General features: G+C 39.9%; 1 protein-coding gene and 1 pseudogene across 1 annotated transcript in view; both read right to left on the bottom strand.

Moving 5' to 3' along the window:
• Positions 1-16533, bottom strand: part of PAPSS1 (3'-phosphoadenosine 5'-phosphosulfate synthase 1) — a 164560-nt gene that overhangs the window by 146055 nt on the left and 1972 nt on the right. The window lies entirely within an intron of this gene.
• LOC110218642 (BBSome-interacting protein 1 pseudogene) lies at positions 9518-10117 on the bottom strand (annotated as a pseudogene).

Here is a 16533-nt window from a genome sequence, read left to right on the forward strand (position 1 = left end):
ATGTCTCTCAGCTCCCATTTCAGATGACGCCATCAGCTACCGCGGCTCCCTTGGATCTTGTTAGCAAGGTTGATAGGCCTCTCGAACTTCCAACTTTTTCTAACTCACAAGATCATAACCTGGCTAATCATATCTCTGGATGTCGTGAGATTGCCTAGGATTAGGAAATAACAAACACGATGTGGCCATGTGCTTAAAAGCCTTCATGGCTAGGCGGGAGACAAGTTGCTGTTCCCCCTTCAGCTCAGCCCTAAGACTTATCACCTTCAGGACAGAATGTGGCAGAGAGATATAGTCTCTCTTTTTTTCAGGAAGTTGTGTTTAGTTGGTATCTGTCTGACACCAGCCGGATGCTGTCTCTCCTACTGGTTCATTCTTTCCAATAACAAAGTGTTAATTAGTCATATGGAAAGAACTCAATCCTAACTTCTTTCTTCCCCACCCCATCCCCACCATCCAAGGGAGACTTCCTCTAAACCTGAGTTCTTTACCACTAAGTTGTTCCACCTTTTTTTCAAAGCTTACTGCAGAACTAAATGTTATTTTTTTAATACAGAGCTCAAGACTTGGATCTCAACCAATCACAAGATCCTCCCTTTGTATCGTCATCTGCCTCTCACTGAATGGCTAAAAGTGCTTTGAGGGCTTGTCTTACATTGTGATAAAGTTATGGGGAAACTCCTTAATACTTAGCTTTTTCTGTTGATTGATTGATTAAGGTGGGGATTGACGCCCACCCTTACATTTAGACTGGAAACTGTCAGAAAAAATGTATAAGGGTGAATGCCAGCAGCATGTGCTTCCCCACTGTTCTTCCTTTATATTTGCCCTCCAAATAGGGCTCCCCTCCCTGCTGATTTCTGTAGATGTACTGTGCCAAGCACCCACAGATTATAGGAGCTGGAAAGGACCTAAGAGGTCATTGAGCTAGGGATGAGGAAAATGAAACCTAGAGAGAATTGAAGGAAAATCATTTGTCCTGCATATCCAGCATGAAATGGTTATGGAGCTAGAATTAGAACACAGGTCTCCTACCTTCTAGTGCCCCTATTCTCATCTCCAAGATTGGGTGATTTTCTTTACTCTGAGACTCTTCTGTACCTTATACTTGCTAGGGACATTCTAAGATTTGAATCATGGTGCTTGATAAGGATATGCCAGTTCTGCTGTGTGTACCCTTTAACCCTGGAATACCACTACTAGATCAAGGGAAAAGGGCCCATATGTACAGAAATATTTCCAGGAGATCTTTTTGTGGTAGCAAAGGAAACTGAGAAGATTCCCATCATTTGGGAAATGGCTACATAAGTTATGGCATTTGAATGTGATGGAATACTACTGTGCTCTAAGAAATGATGAAAGGGATGGTTTCAGAAAAACCTGGAAAGGCTCATAGGAACTGATGCAAAGCAAAGTGAGCAGAACCAGGAGAACAATCTACATAATAACATCAATATTGTAAAAAAGAGTTAAATTTGAAAGTCTTAGTATTCTATTCAACACAATGGCCCACCACAATTTCAAAGGACTCCTGATGAAACATGCTACTCATTTCTACACAGACAACAAATGGACTGAGTGCATACTGAAGCATAGTTTTTCATTTATTAATTTTTTTTTTTTTGGTGAGGCAGTTGGGGTTAAGTGACTTGCCCAGAGTCACACAGCTAGTGGGTGTCAAGCATCTGAAGCCAGATTTGAACTCAGGTCATCTTGACTCCAAGGCCAGAGCTTTATCCACTGCGCCACCTAGCTGCCCCTTATTTCTTTTTCTTTTTCTTTTTCTTTTTTTTTTTGGCTAGGCAATGGGGTTAAGTGACTTGCCCAGAGTCACACAGCTAGTGGGTGTCAAGCATCTGAAGCCGATTTGAACTCAGGTCATCTTGACTCCAAGGCCAGAGCTTTATCCACTGCGCCACCTAGCTGCCCCTTATTTCTTTTTCTTTTTCTTTTTCTTTTTTTTTTTTGGCTAGGCAATGGGGTTAAGTGACTTGCCCAGAGTCACACAGCTAGTGGGTGTCAAGCATCTGAAGCCAGATTTGAACTCAGGTCATCTTGACTCCAAGGCCAGAGCTTTATCCACTGCGCCACCTAGCTGCCCCTTATTTCTTTTTCTTTTTCTTTTTCTTTTTTTTTTTGGCTAGGCAATGGGGTTAAGTGACTTGCCCAGGGTCACACAGCTAGTAAGTGTTATGTGTCTGAGGCTGGATTTGAACTCAGGTCCTCCTGACTTCAGGGCCGGTGCTCCATCCAACTGCACCACCTAGCTGCTGCTATTTATTTTTCTTTTAAAAATAGTTAATGCAGAAATGTTTTGCATGACTTCATATACACGGGCATCGTATTTCTTGCCTTCTCAATGTATGGGGAGAGGATGAAGGGAAGGAGAGAATTTGGAATTGAACATAAAAAATTAAATTTAGAAATGTAATTGTGAAATGTTTAACATGATGATTAAAAATACAACTAGACAATAGATAATGGTTGGGTTGGTTTTTTTTTAAGGGGAAATGCTAGTTTTGATTATTAATCTCTCCCTTTGTCTCTTTAACTGTGGATTTCTAATATACAGATCCAGTTCTTCCTAATTCTAAAGCTGACCCTTTATGGTGATACTGTCTCTCAGAATATGTATAAATGGATACTTATGCATGTTTGTGTGTGTGTTTTAAGCATTGCACAAACACACATATATGTATGTGTGTGTGTGTTGTATATATATATATATATATACATATGTGAATAATAATAGTTTATGAAGCACCTTGGTGATGGATAAAGTGCTGGGCTTAGAGTAGTCAGGAAAACCTGAATACAAATGCTGCCTCGGAGATTATTAGCTAGCTGTGTAATCCTGGGCAGGTCACTTAACCTCTCAGACTGTTTCTTTATCTGTAAAATGGGGATGGAGCAGCTAGATGGCACCATAGCACATAGAGTGCTGGCCTGGAGTCAGGAAGACTCATCTTCTTGAGTTCAAACCTAGCCTCAGATACTTACTGGCTGTGTGACCCAGGGCTAGTCACTTAACCCTGTTTGCCTCACTTTCCTCATCTGTAAAATGAGTTCAAAAAGGAAATGGCAAACCACTCCAGTATCTCTGTCAAGAAAACCCCAAATGTAGTCACAAAGAGTTGGACATGACTGAAAAGCAACCAAACAGCAACAATAGAAGTGGAGATACTAACAGCACCTCCTTCCTGGGGTTGTTATGAGGGCCAAATGAGATCATATTTGTACCTGCTTTGCAAACCTGAAAGCACTGTAGAAATGCTAACTCTCATATGTACCTAGCACTTTCTAGTACACGAAGTACTTTCATCCTTTCTATTATTTATAAATACTCAAATGGATCTGTGGCCTCCTTGACTTCTTTGCTCCCTCCCGTGATACAGACTGTAGTACTTAGATATTCTTCTATTATTTATAAATACTTTAATAATTCACCTGGCTACAGAAACAATTTCATTTAATTTACTTTTGCAAATAACCATTTTATCAGTAAAATTAAAACCTATAAATCAAATAAAAGAAGTTATGAAATATTTAATCCCAGAAAAATCAATCTTAATTATATGTATTTCATAACATATATGAAATAAGACTACTGCAGACAGAGAACCAAGAAACAATTGAATTGGATTGAACTTAAGACATCCATTTGTTTCTAACATGAAAATCTAATTTAAAGGCACATCTGCTTGCTTAGGCTTGCAGGAATTCTCAATTTCAATTATTGACATGAATTTCTAACATAAAAGTAAATTCCACAAATCAATATATTTGAATCTTTCCTTTGTGGGTCTGAAGGTTCTAGCTATGGCCCTAAGCATTCTTTTCTTCTTTTCCGTTTCTTCCTTTCTCTTCATTTTGCTTCAAAAGGCCTTTACTAAATGCCTTCTATGTCAATCAATAAACATTTATTAAACATCTACTATGTGAAATCTACTATGGAGTCATTATTTAAGAAGAAATGAAAAGTTTTAAAATTTTCATAAGTAAAAATTTACTTGTATGCAGTAAACTAAAAAAATTAAAGTCTTCATACCTTTGTGTCCTTTGTACCTGCGATAGAGCAGTCATTGATGAATTTAGAGAACAAGAACACAAAGAAAGTTTTAACTTCTCTTGGAAGCAGATAAGTACCTGAAGGAATAGAGCACTAGGTCTGCAGTAAGTAAGAATTGAGTTCAAATCAGGTCTCAGACACTTACTATCTGTGTGACCCTGGACAAGTCACTAAACTCTGCCTCAGTTTCCTCAACTATAAAATGGGGACAATATCAGCACTTACCTAGAAGAGTTGTGACAATCAAATGAAAAAATAAAGTGCTTAGCTTAGTGTTGGGCACATAATAGGCGCTTTGTAAATCCTTATCCCTTCGTTTTCCATTCCCAAACCAAGAAATCACCATCATATTAATCTCCCTAAGCAATTGGGGATACAAAGTGCTCTGGGCTTCATTGTCATTATCTGTAAAAGAAGGACTTTGGATAAAAGGGTACCAAAAGTCCCTTCTATCCCTAGATCTTTAGTCCTAAGATCCTAATTTGTACAATAAGAGAGAATCATGGTTCCTGCCCTTTGAAACTCCCAGATGCTATCCCACAGTTTTTTTTTTATTCTCACTCTTTTTTAAACTTTGGGGGAAAGGGAGGTATAAAAATCTGTGACTTTTATAAATAAAATGAAAAGCACTGTGTTTAAAGCTTTATATTCAATTCAACCAAGGTTTATTAGGCTCTCACTATATTTAGGGCACCATGTTTGACACAAAAGATACGAAATGAAAAGCAACACAATCCTGAAGCTTCTGGTTTAGTAGAGGGAAGCCTGGTCTGTTCAAAAAGGCACTGAACTCTGAGAGAGAAGCTTTGACTCATACTTCTCATGTTTTCTATAAGACCTTGAACAAAGAGTCTCTCTGAGCTTCAAGTGTATCATCTGCAGAATAGGGATAACAAGAACCACAGCTAGAATATCAGTCAGTGCTTCCCCGGAATCTCCATTTTAAGGAACATACCTGGGCTGGCCATATTCATTCTTTTATTTTTGGGGGCTCTTTGCTCCTGTCTCTCTGAAATTCTTTCTCCATCGTGCTCTTGACCAGATACCTTTTCTCCCTATCTCTCACTCCTCCCTCATCTTTCCATCAGGATCTGTGGAGGACTTAGAACTCCATCCTCTTCATCTCACTGTTGAAGAGCCAAAGTCATCCACTGCATCCTGGGCCATCTCTAGTGGCTTTTGTCCTGCCACTGGACAGTGACTCAGGAAGAGAGTGAAGCTGACAATTCTGTGCAACTCTGCTTCACTTAAATCCAGTTTACCATCAAGCCAAGACATTACCCGTCACGTCACCAGTCCTCTTCAAAAATGAAGGCTAAGCAAATAGCAGCTCCACTTTTATGTGTTGTCTTTTCCCAATTAAAATGTAAGGTCCTGGAAGGCAGGGCTTGGCCTTCTTTTTGCTCATGTTTGGCTTAGTACAGTGCTTGACATGTAGTAAACAGTAAGTGCTTTTTGACTTGGAGACAGAGTTGTTTTGAGAATCAAATGAGAGAAGGTATGCAAAGGATCTTGTAATCCTTGAATTATTATTAATCAGCTCTTGTTAGAGGGGAATGTGACACATACCAGTAAAACATAAGGTGTGGAAGAAAGAGGTCAAGAGAAAGATCCAGACAAGGAGCTCTCGGGCAGATTTGCAGAGGGAAAGAACTCTTTCATTATAGAAATGTAAGCTACTCCTCTAACCACAAACAGCTGTTCCCACTGTCTGCTCTGTGGCAATTGATTTATGATGAAAAGACAAAGAGGAGTTAGAACAAATCTGTGACGCTAAAATAACAGTACAGTATGATTATTGTTTCATAGAAGGGAAAGTCAGTATCACTGGGCCCTATTCTCTTGCTGAATGGGAGAAAGAAGGCTTACATAAAGCACGGGTTTAACAGCAGCAGCCAGTACCCTCTCTGTGCTCAGGGAATCACATGGAGCCAAGGAGGGTATGGAAGAGACCCTACCAAGGAAGGGGTCAGTCAACATGAGGTGAGATGAAGTTGGAGGTGTGTGGAGCTGGGTTCTGTATTGACCTCCTATCTAGCAACCAGTTTAACAAAAAGCATTTGTTAGGAGCCAGCTTTGTGCTAGGCTCTGGGCAAGGTGTTGAGTACACAGATGAAAAAATGATATAATTTCTACTCATAATGAGCTTGCTTTCTAATGGGAGAGGCAAGTATCCATATAAATATATTTAGTATAAATAGCAAGTGAATAGATACAGAATAGTTTTATAGAGGTGGTTTGGAAAAGAAGGACGCCACTAGCATTGGGGGGGATCAGGAAGGATTTCATGCAGAAGGTTGAGTGTGTCTTGAAGGAAGAGCTAGGTGATGCTCTGGCCTTGGAGTCAGAGGACCTGAATTCAAATTGGACCTCAAACGCTTGACACTCACTACCTGTGTGACCCTGGGCAAGTCACTTAAACCCCAATTGCCTCACCAAAAAAAAAAAAAAGTGGAAGGGGAAAGGGGAAGGAAATAAGCATTTATTAGGTGCCTACTATATGCCTCCTCCATGGGAGAAGGAAATGGCGAACCACTGCAATATCTTTGCCTAGAAAACCCCATGGACAGTATTGGTGTGCTCTGATCCACAGGGTCACGAAGAGTCAAAACTGAACACCTGAAAAACAACAATGTGCCGGATACTTTACAAATATTGTCTAATTTGATCCTCACAACAACCCTGGGAAGTAGGTACTATTATCATCCCTGTTTTATAGTTGAGGAAACTGAGGCAGCAGTGAAGTATCTGAGGCTGGATTTGAACTCAAGTCTTCCTGACTCCAAGTCCAGCACCCTATCCGCTGCACCAGCTAGATGGATTTCTATGAGACAGAGGTGAGGAGAAATGAGGACATATAGGACAGGAGGGCAAAAGCGTAGAGAGGAGAGGTGTTGTGCACAACTAGTTCACTTGCCTATAGAGCCTGCCTAGGGCTTAGGATTTCCCAGTCACCTGATGAATCAAGACCAGCTTGATTTTCTATCTCCAATGCGCATTGATGAGGCGGAAGACAAGATGGCAGCAACTCCATTTATTTTTAGCAAAGCACTTACTTATATAGTAAAATAACAGGAACTCTTTCTCAAGATACAATGACGTATAGCCCATGCTGTGCTCAAGGACAGTGCGTGCACATCCTGTGCACTTATCTGACTCCAATCCCAGAATAGACTGCTAATGACCATACAATAACTAGGGGAGTTAAAGATTATTAAAGATCCATACAACTGAGCACCGAACCAGGAGACTTTTGCTCAGAGATCAGCACCCGAGAGGGGCCTCCGCCCGTCAGTGAGACCTCATGAACAGCCTGTGGCCCTCTACATCCTTACAGATCCCCAACAGAGATGGAGTGCCTTGATGGAGTGCAGCAGATAGAATGCCAGGCCTAAGTCAGGAAGGCTCATCTTCCTGAGTTCGAATCTGGCCTCAGACACTTACTAGCTGTGTGATCCTGGGCAAGTCACTTAACCCTGTTTGCCTCAGTTTCCTCACCTGTAAAATGAGCTAGAGAAAGAAATGGCAAACCACGCCATATCTTTGCCACGAAAACCCCAAATGGGGTCACAAAGAGTCAGGCATGTCTGAAACAACTGAACAAAAATGTTTCCCCCTTACCGAAGGGCTATCTCATCTAACAAATACTTTTTTAAAGAAAAAATGAGAAAGAAAAGAAAAAAACAATAAAATCAATCAATAAATTTTTAAAAAATCCAAAAATAAGTGTACCATCGCACACCTGTGGGCCTCCCCGCTCTGCAAAGGAGTAGGAGTGTAGGTATCTTTGATTATTTCTTCTTTCAGGCCACGCTTGTTCTTTGTAATTTTACAACATTCATTTTTAAGTGTTGGTTTTCCCCATTGTATTGTCGTGATCATATTGGGTGTTGTTTTCTTGTCTCGGCTTCCTTTATTTTGCATCATCATGCTTCTCTGTATTCATCATAATTGTCATTTCTTAACAGTAATATTCCGTTCATCCATGTACAACAGTTTGCCCATCCCTTCCCCATTCAATGTGTATCTGCTTTGTTTCCGGGTCTTTGCTACCACAAGTGTGCTGCCATAAATATTTTGGTGTGTGTGAAGCCTTTTGATGGGTCATTTTCTAAGCGAATTATTCCTTTATTTAAAGTGGAAGGCAGAAGGTGGTCCTATCTACCTTTATAGGATTCAGTGATTAAGGCCTATTAGATACAATAATGCAAATAGCTTAGAGATGCTGACTATGGAGCAGCATAGCTCAGATGAAATACAGCTTTAAACTTGAGCTGTCTCAAAAGCTCTCTCTGCATGTCTAGCTAATTTAATTCTGTCTTATTTTATAGTAACAAATGACTGTTGGGAAAAAGACTTAATGTGATTATGCTGTGTTTAACAGTAGAATGGTTTCTGGCCCCTGCAATGGTCAAAAATATAAAATGCCAGTGATTTCCCATTTTACACAGAATTTCTTAAGCCTAAGAGAAAATAAAATCTGAAAGCCTTTTTATTTGATGACCCCAATTTTTCTGGAATCACTTTTGTCTTGCGTCAGAAATGTAGGATGTTTTGAAAATGTGCATTATGAGAGATAACCTATCCAATTCAGTTCCACAAAGTGTTGCTTCCTTCTTATGAATTTACAGCAAAGAGAAAAACTATGAAGCTTCAAAACAAATTACAGATAGAGCCACATATGTATATTTTGTCAAAAGAACAAGAAACTGTTGAAATTTGATCCTATGGAAATTAATGTCTTACATTAATGAATTCAATTCAATTAATCAAATACTTTTTTTTTATTTTAAAAAAGACAGCCTTTTATTGTTCAGGAATATTGCTACATTTATTTTGTTCCTGCTGGCCAAGAAAGATTGGCTGTAACTTCTGTTAAAAAAACATTGTATCCAACATAGGCAGTTTTTATCAAATGAAAGTAAAAGTCTACCATGAAATCTTATTTCACAAATCTACTCATTCCCTCTGCTTCAGATTCCCAGGTGAATCCTTAAAAAGAAACTCAGCTTATTTCCGATGTGATTTGAATGCATTTTCAAATATATATGTGTGTGTTTGTGTATGTAATATGTGTGCATGTGTATATAACATGTGTGTATATATGTATATGCTTATGTAGTATCTTTATAATTTTGTTTAAGTATTTTTCTCTCTCCAACACTTTCCACTGAAAAACTCAAAACACTTAAAAAAATAAACTTCATTTTTGGTCTTGATATATCATGCAAAAAGGCCAATGTGTAGAATTTTCATGAAGTTACACATTTTATGGGTTGTTGGATCTCTAAAATTGTTAAAAATAGGAATGTTGAACAACACCTAGACAAATGCAATCTTGTGGTAGAACTCAGCATTCCAACAATCACTGAACAGAATACTAAAGATTAAAATAAAATATGGCCAAAGTGAAAGTTGGACCGTAGTTTATAACAGGAATTATAAAAGCTTAAGTTCATTATGTTGTTTTGATGACTTATACTTATCCCCTTATTTTACATGAATTTTAATTTCAGTACAAATTTCAGGGTTTGCAAACAAATGTGAATTATTTTGAAAAACTATCGTAGCAAGTAAAAGTAACCAAAATTGATGAATAAATCATTCATTCATTGGTTTGTTTGGTGCTGTTCTTTTTCTGCCATTTCCTGTCGGCGAATAGTTTATTGTGCTGTTTGCTGCATTTTCTCTAATTTTTCAAGAGTCAGAGATTTTAGTGGCAGAAGTTTGGGTTTGCACAGCACCATGGTGGCCACATCTTCCACAGACAATTGACCTTGTTTGAGAAGTACCTCTCGGAACATTGACTTCACCTCTGCCATATCAGAGCTGCTATATTTTCCTTTAGTTTCCCCTAACTATGTAGAAGTAAGAGCAGGAGCTGGTTGAACTCTGTAGCTCCAGAGCTGAGTAGAAGGGCTAGGCAATGAAGCTGATTTGCAGTTGTGTTCCAGGAAAAGAAAGAGTTGCCCATCCAACAGATCCAGTTCACATCTAGCCTGAGGTCTTGTGCTTTGGGTTCCAGTCCGGCTCGGGTCTGGGCGCCCCATGGGGGAGCTAATCAAATACTTTTTAAGTGGCTACTACATGCAAAGCATTATGTTCAGCAGTGGAGTAGGGAATACAAAATATAGGAGAAAGAGAAGGGAACAAGCATTTATATAGTGCCTACTGTGTGCCAGGCACTGTGCTAAGCACTTTTTACAAATATTAACACATTTGATCCTCCAAACAACTGCAGGATAGGTGCGATTATTATCCCCGTTTTACAGTAAGGAAACTGAGGCAAACAGAGGTGAAGTGATTTCCCCGGGGGTCACATAACCAGTGTCTGCAGCTGGGTTTGAATTCAGGTCTTCCTGACTCCAGACCCAGCATTCTAGAGATTTCTACAAGGTATTCTAACAGGAAGTAAAAATTGCCATATGTAATGAGATCTGGCCTTTGGCATCAATCAGAAGGAAAAAAAAAAAAGATAAACTACACCTCCAAGGACATTTTTAAAAATATTTACGTCCTCACTAAGGAAATGAGATGCATTGCTTATGCCACAAAAGTATCCATGTGTACAAACCTTTGGTAACAATGAGGTGCCTCCAAAGGCCACGTTACTGGCTAGCACTTCTGGAGGTTCTGGTGTTTATCAGATAATGGGGATGTGTTCACATCGGAGCATCCACACACCATTGCCCCAACTGCAGTAGAGGACTAAGGACACACATTTGTGAGGAGACTTGGGTTGAGTTCTAGCTTTGTCACTCACTAGCTGTGTCACTTGTCTGAGCCTCAGTTTTCTCATCTGTAAAATGAAGATAGGGATAGACCAAGTCCCCCACAGGATTTTTGTGAAGATCAAACGAGACCATCTGGAACTGGGAAGAGGGCACTGAACCTGTGATTTCACTGTACCAGGGAACTCCCAGAAGAAAGGATTTTCCTTCTACCACTGTAGTTCTCTATCTTCTCTGAAACTTAGAGTCTCAGAAAATTGCCCAGAGCTCTTGAGAAATTAAGTGATGTACCCAAGGTCACACCCATGCCTTCTTGGCTCTCCTTCTACTTTACAACACTGTCCTTTGAAACTGATAAGCCCTGCATAGTTGTAGACTATAATCTTTATCCCTAGGTGGGGTTAAGATTGAAATCCATGATAAGAAAAATCAAGGTAGTTGATCTTTTCTGTTCCTGGCTACAGATCATATTTGGTCTACCTCTCAAAGGGTAGAGGTAAAAATGGCGGCTGGTCCCATGTGGCATATATGGCAGGTATTTAGCTGGCCCTGACCCTTTTGGCCCCTGGAAGCCTTTTCTGATTTGTTTCCTTTCCCGAGGATAGATAATCAAACATACCCAGTCTTGAAAGGCAAGGTTGTGAGTGTGAGAGGCTGGAGGGCCTGGGTTCCTGGATCAGTGTTAAATGGCACGAGAGGAAGTTATATCAGAGAGGATCCCACAAACAGGCAAAGGAGCTCAACTTCTCAGCTGGGCTCCTCAGAAGACAAACAACCCAAAGGAATTGTTTGAATAGTACAGAGCCAAAGTGAAATGTAAAATGACTCTTAAGCAGTCCCACAAAATGCTTTATATTTTGATGAAGGCTCTATCTCCCAAGAGAGTATGACAGTGTTACTGTATCTTGTTTAAATTGTAGGTCAATACTCACTTGTAGGTCTTCCGTGTTAAGCATTTCTTTTGTGTGGAGGGAAAAAAAATGACTGTCCCATACCTGATTTACACTGTACACTGATTATCTTTCTAGTGTTAGGGTTAGGATTAGAGTTAGAGTTAGGGTTAGGATTAGGGTTAGAGTTAGGGTTAGGGTTAGGGTTAGGGTTAGAGCACATAAGCCAAACCTAAGCTACAAGTAACTTTTTCAGAGCCCCAGGGTGGGAGAATAACAAGGAAATGAGTGTGATAAATGGAACCTGACCAGATGTTCAGGCTCCTCCAGGACTGAACCTGGTCCAAGCACCACATGCACGTCCAGAGCAAATGAGTCCCTTAGTGAGCAAGTAGTCCTAGCTTCGCTGGACCCAATTGTTGTTCAGTTATTTTTTTCAGTTATTTCAGACTCTCTGTGACCCTATTTGGAGTTTTCTTGGCGAAGATACCAGAGTCATTTGCCATTTTTTTCTCCAGCTCATTTTACAGATGAGGAAACGGAGGCAGACAAGATTAAGTGACTTGTCCAGGGTCACACTAGTGTCTGAGGCAGCATTTGAATTTAGGAAGATGAGTCTTCCTGACTCCAGGCCAAGCAATTTATGCACTATGGTGCCACTAACCCTAACCCTAACCTCATAGGGAAATGGTATTTTGGGTAATGTCCAAGGACATGAAGCGCAAGTATATGTCTAGAGAATATTTGTAAAATCTTTGGTTTTCTTTCATTCTGGTATGGATGGGCATGTCACTGGTGAAAACACACTACAAGTGATTATCTATGAATTACAACAGCATCCTTTCAGGATACATCGGTCTAGACTCATAAGTATCATTTATTAAAACTTTCAACACCAGTTTAAGGAAATTTTCAATGAACTGAAAAAGCATCAATTTGACAAACACTTATTAGGCACCCACTATGTGTGAGGAACTGGGCTAACCAGCCTGAGCACAAAGATTTTTTTTTTAATCAGTCCCTGTCCTCAAGGAATTTACATTCTGTGGAACATTTATATCACAAAGCAAATGGTGCCCCAAACTGTCAATTTGCATTGTATTTCTTTGACGCCTTAAGAAGCATATTTTAAATACCACTTAGCTACCTTCACAAGATTTATATTCACCATCATTCAAGTTTAAATAAATAACTGTGTACATTTACAAAGCAAGCAAATGTGGGGAAATGAACACCTTTATTTGATTTCACTTCCCCTGCAACTTGGAATTTTCCCAAGCTGATTACTTTTGCCTCAGACTGGCAGATTTTAAGTTGTCTCAGGTAAGCAGCCAAATGAAATGCTCAAATGAAACCTCCCACATCTGGTTTGTCTTTCTCCTTATATCCCTTTGCTGAATTTCCAGTCATTTGTAAAAGACTTAATTGAAATGGAACCTGGTCCATTGTCTGACCAAATCCAAAGAAATCATATGCTCTCAGTGAATTATCACTTCATTCATTCATTCATTCACTGATTTGTCATCTGTTTATTACATACCCGCCAAATGGGAAGCAGTGAGGTTCAGTGAGTATTGGAATCATTGAGCCACCTAGCCACCCATCCCTGATTTATATGGCATTTGCCAACTTCTGAAGTGTAAATGCTCACACTAAAAATTTAACATATTTTAAGAGCCAGTTCAGTCATCTCCAGTACACCCCCATGTAGGCCTGCCTTGTGAGGTATGCCAAAGTACACCTTGGAAAGGGTTATGTTCCTCTTTCCCATCCTCTTTCCAGTATCTGAGCAGGAAACCCTTTCCTGCTTCCTGCAATTGAAAGGTCAATGACTGTTGTATTCTCCCTGCCTGTGCCATGGCTGGAGAAACACTGTGAGATTAGTCCTGTCACATACACCTGGACCCTATACTGCTAAGCCTTGCCACTTCTTGCAGTGAGGCAGAGCTGTGCCTAAACCAGGGGTAAGGAACCTGTGGCCCTCTAGGTCCTCAAGTGCAGCCCTTTGACTGAATCTAAATTTCACAGAACAAACCCCCTTAATAAAAGGATTTGTTCTTTAAAACTTGAACTCAGTCAAAAGACCACTCCCAAGTACCTAAAAGGCCACATGTGGCCTCAAGGCCTCAGATCCTCCACTCTTGCCTAGACTTTTAATCACCTGCCTTTAATAACAGACTTCTTCCCATCTACTTGAGGCTCTGCCTGGACTATTCCCCAATAATTAGCCTACCTTTTTTTTTCTTGCCACAAATATGTATAATTAAGCAAAATAAATTTCTACATCCAAAAATTATGTCCCAATGAATACCCTGAGTCCCTTTGCTCTCTCTTGGGAAGTGGATAGCATGTTTCATCTTGAGTCCTCTGAAATCATGGTTGGTCATTGCATTGATTAGACCACTCTACACCATTTCATACAAGTCTCCCCAGAACTCTCTGACACATTGGAGGTGTGTTTTCTCGTTTCTTTTCTAGGGCCAAACTTTGCCACTGTAATTATACAGTGGTCAGTTTCATTTTTTTTAAAATAATAACTCTTCACAACATTTCTTTTTTAAACATTCACCAAAAAATTCAATGAATGTATTTCCCTGGGTTACACGTCATTGCTTCCCCACCCAGTTAATCAGTCCTCTTCTCAACATGCTTTGCTTTGGTCAGCTCGCTCTCTTAAAGTTTCAACTTAAAGGTTGCTATCATCTCTCTTCTGGGCTCTTTTCCATTTACTATGACTTTCCCCTTCCCCTATGCATCCCCCATGGAACATAAGTTTCTTGGGGACAATTACTACTTCCCTTCTGTCTTTGTATTCTCAGCACCTAGTACATGGCTCATGGTGGTAGATGTTTTAATAAACACTTGTTGACTGACTTACATTGATCCAGCTCTTTAGAGCAGGGCTTCTTAAACTTTTCCCCTTGTGACCCCTTCAGTACTTCTTAAACTGGGTCGACCCACAGAAGCCCTGAAGGGGTCACAGGTAGAAAAAGTTTAAGAAGCCCTGCTGTAGAGGACATATTGACCTAAATGTCTTCCTGTTCTTTGTATGTCTCTTCCTCAGAATTCTATGGCATTACCATTCATTTGAGCCCTTGAGTAGCGTTGGAGTCCTCTCCAACTCTTCCTTGGTCCCTCATCTCTCATATCCAATAAGTTACTAAGTCTCATTGATTCCACTTCTGCCAGCATCTCTCCCATAACCTCATCTGAGGGTGTATCGTACCACAAGAGCTGATTGTTAAATTTTCATGGTGAGCATTGATACCTCAGAAACTGGTAAATGCTACAAATCATAGCTTGATTTATTGGGGGGGGGGTTTCATTGTCTAAACTTTAAAAAGTGATAGAAGAAATGTTAACAGTTCAAATAAAACTTAAAAGTGTGTCCAACATTTTGGGAGAACCAGTTATTAAACATTCACCAGTACACTCTTACCCTTGTCTCTGTTGCCATTAGACCTCATTACCACTGCCTGTCCTATGGCAACAGCTTTCTAGCAGGTGTCTCTGCCTCCACTCTCTGCTTTGCCAATCCATCTTTTACTCTGCTACCAGAATCATCATTATGAAAGTATCCTAGGATTTTTGAGTGAAATGAGACCTTAGAGACTGTCTCAGTCCCACTCTCCTATTTTATAGATGAGAAAAGTGAGGTCCAGAAAAGAAGCAATTTGTCACACAGTTACAGAAGCAAGTAGTCAAGTCAGGACTTATTCCAGGTTTTCTAACCATAATACTCTTTCTACTTTCTATGAATCTCCCCAGACATGTATGTCATTCTTCCACTCAAAAATCTTTTTTGTTAAAAATAAAATAAATAAAAATAAAATCTTTTGTGTTTGTTCAGTCATTTTTCAGTCATGTTTGACTCTTCATGATCCCATTTGGAGTATTCTTGGTAGAGATACTGGAGTGGTTTTCCATTTCCTTCTCCAGCTCATTTTACAGATGAAGAAACTGAGGCAAACCGGGTTAAGTGACTTGCCCAGAGTCACATGGCTAGTAACTGTCTGAGGCCAGATTTCAACTCAAAAAGATGAGTCTTCCTAATTCCAAGCCCAGCATTCTATCCACTGCATCACCCAGCTGCCCCACTATCTATACTGGAGAGGCATAAAATCGATGTATTTAATGAAGGGAACATAAGCTTAGTAACAAGCATACAGTGATTTAGATGCTTATGGATAAATCGCAGCTCTTATAGAATGGAGAAACTGAGTCAATTCTTTAGAAACAATCTGGGTCAATTTAACTTGCAACATACAAGAGTTTTGTTTGGATTTCTGAACACTTTTTCACTATGGCTTCAAATTAAAAAAAAATTAATCACTTATGACTCAAAGACAGGTAAGCCTCCTCAGAGACTTCTGAAAATTTATTTTTTTAAGAGAAGAGGGGAGAAGAACAGAGGGAAAGGAAGGAGAAAGAAAGCAAAGGATGAGGAACAGGAACATGGGGGAAGGGGGGGGCATGGCAGGGATCCAAAGATTCTTAAGCATAAGTTGCCATACTCTCTCTACCACCACCCCCAACCCCCTATAAATTCTCACTGACTGGCCAATAATAAGTCCCAGCCCAAGCCTCACTTGCTTATTATTTGGGTTTGGATGGCTCAGAATGAGTGTAAATAGCAGTTGTTTCCGCTCTGACTAGCAACTCTGTCAGTCTCACTCTTCAGCTTGATTCTTTTGAGTTGGCAAACTAGGCCATCTTTTGCTTCTTTTCTTACCTAGCCTTAAATGACTGAATGAACAAATTAAGACCTGGGAAAGACCTTAGGCCAAGGTCTCTCACTGCATCTGGGACCATCTCCAGTCATCCTGACCTATGTCTTACCACT

The sequence above is a fragment of the Phascolarctos cinereus genome, unplaced genomic scaffold (assembly GCF_003287225.1).
Source record: "Phascolarctos cinereus isolate Bilbo 61053 unplaced genomic scaffold, phaCin_HiC Scaffold_9;HRSCAF=440, whole genome shotgun sequence".
NCBI lineage: Eukaryota > Metazoa > Chordata > Mammalia > Diprotodontia > Phascolarctidae > Phascolarctos > Phascolarctos cinereus.